Source organism: Palaemon carinicauda, chromosome 12 (assembly GCF_036898095.1).
Source record: "Palaemon carinicauda isolate YSFRI2023 chromosome 12, ASM3689809v2, whole genome shotgun sequence".
In the NCBI taxonomy this organism is placed as follows: domain Eukaryota; kingdom Metazoa; phylum Arthropoda; class Malacostraca; order Decapoda; family Palaemonidae; genus Palaemon; species Palaemon carinicauda.
The window spans coordinates 13,235,643-13,237,872 of NC_090736.1; the positions used below are offsets into that span (position 1 = coordinate 13,235,643).

A 2,230-nucleotide genomic window follows, 5' to 3' on the forward strand; every position below is an offset into this window, starting at 1 on the left:
GTTTGGCAAATGGATATGTAATTATCTTCATGAAGCGCATATTAATTTTGTTCAAACCATAGAAACCGAGGCCAGAGGCCCACAACAGGGCTTCAATGTTTGACATAGAAATGTGGAGGTTGAGTAGTGACTCAAGTGAACACAATGTCCGCCGGCCTCCTCTTAGTTATCATAATTGGCCACTTTCTTCAACTCGAGGATTTCCGGTATTGAAGTCCACAATAGACGATGTGTTCCCTTGTGAAGATTATCGATTAAAAAGGAACTGGATATTTTTTTTTTCAGACTTTGGGACTTGAGTGTTACTATATTTTTTAACATATGATTACTCAAATATGTGACATACTCTCTCTCTCTCTCTCTGATACCAAAACACGCAATAAAAATGTGTGTGTGTGTGAGAGAGAGAGAGAGAGAGAGAGAGAGAGAGAGAGAGAGAGAGAGAGAGAGAGAGAGAGAGAGAGAGAGAATTGAAACAAGTATATGTCAATGTCTGTAGTTATATATACGCAAGCTCATAAGACTATAAAAATTATCAAGTTACTTTGCATTTAACACAATATATATATATATATATATATATATATATATATATATATATATAAACTGTATATATATATACTATATATGTGTGTGTTATAATTGCTTTATGTATAACTAATTTATACAATTTATAGGGTTCGTATATCGATACATATCTCATGTAAATATACAGAATAACTAATATATACTAACTGGTAAATAAATATATTTTTACCTCTGGTCGACAGGTTAGTACAGTTGGATCTGGTCATTAACTGAAAGGGTGACCACCAAAATAGGTTAACTTCTTGTTTACATCCACCAAGGGAATGAAGTGCTTACAACATCCTCTCTTAAGTGTACGTGTACATTGCATGTAAATGGATAGATCGACACACCGAGACAAACACCCTCTCACACACACGTGTGTGTGTGTGTGTGTGTGTGTGTGTGTGTGTGTGTGTGTGTGTGTGTGTGTATATATATATATATATATATATATATATATATATATATATATATATATATATATATATATATATATATATATATATATATATATATATATATATATATATATATATATATATATATTATACACTCACACGCCTATAAGGAACAAAATCACCCCCATCAATAGGAATATCAAAATGAAAATTCACATAATTGACTGTTTTCTCGTTTACATAAATTGCATTTTTTCAAAAACAATTACAATGATAAACACATGCACAAACTTATTTAACATGTTGAGAAAGACATGTTAAATAAAAAAAAAAAAGTAATAAATAAATCCTCTTCTCATCCCAACTACTCTATCCTACCGATTCCCAAGCCAACCATTGACCCCGTGACCTCGATTAACTGGATACAACCTTGGGAAAAGGTTGAAGATACAGTTTGAAACAATATTTTTAATTACAGCTTCAAGTGTATTCAATTTACTGTCGATTCTATATATAATAAGAAGGACATTCGCATTTGAAAGCCGAGGGAGTTAGTTGACACAGATATTGCACGCGCGCTTTTCCTGCATCAGATAGATGTTTTTACCGAAACCAGTTGGAGCCCCGGTAGGAGCGTGACGAGAAAAAAGTGGGGGCCCCGAAGCGAGCCTAGCGATGTATTAAAGGTGCGTCGTCTGCTTTGTGGGAGTCATAAGTGAACTTGGTGTTGTGTGATGTGCTAAGGAACCCGCACGGAAAAGAACACGTCTTGTTGGTGCTAGGATAAATTAAGTGACTCTTTAAAAAAGTAAGTTCCTAAATTCAGAGTCGTGTTAAAGTGGTTGCATGCTGTCTCCCCAAGATTTCTACAGACGGTACTTGATATATATTGAGGACTACCACAGCAGAGGACGTCTCACTGATCCAGCCTATACATAAATATATTTAACAGGAAACCTGTTTTTAAAAAGTGTGAATTTTCTTCACAGTATTTTAGTTCAGTGCAAATGGATAACTACTTACTGCATCATCTGAATCTCCAAGACTTGCGACAATTACATTTGATATAAATTCTATTTCCCATAAGGGAACAGTTTTGCAATGACTGGGTTCATGAAATGTGTACTTTACATCTATGGACACTAAATTTTCTTACATGATTCTCATATATTCTATTCCAATCAAAAGATGAAACTTGTACACATATCAAACAATTTTAGACTGAAGCAAAATAATCATTCGACAATATAAAAACAATATCT

The 2,230-nt window shown here is 33.8% G+C and overlaps 1 protein-coding gene across 1 annotated transcript in view; it reads left to right on the plus strand.

Annotated features, from left to right (window-relative positions):
- The first annotated feature begins 1,645 nt into the window (after positions 1 to 1,645).
- LOC137651228 (uncharacterized) overlaps positions 1,646 to 2,230 on the plus strand; it is a 5,645-nt gene continuing 5,060 nt past the window's right edge. The window contains exon 1 of the mRNA XM_068384425.1: positions 1,646 to 1,776. The gene's annotated coding sequence lies outside the window, so the exon portion shown is untranslated. The remainder of the gene's footprint in view (positions 1,777 to 2,230) is intronic.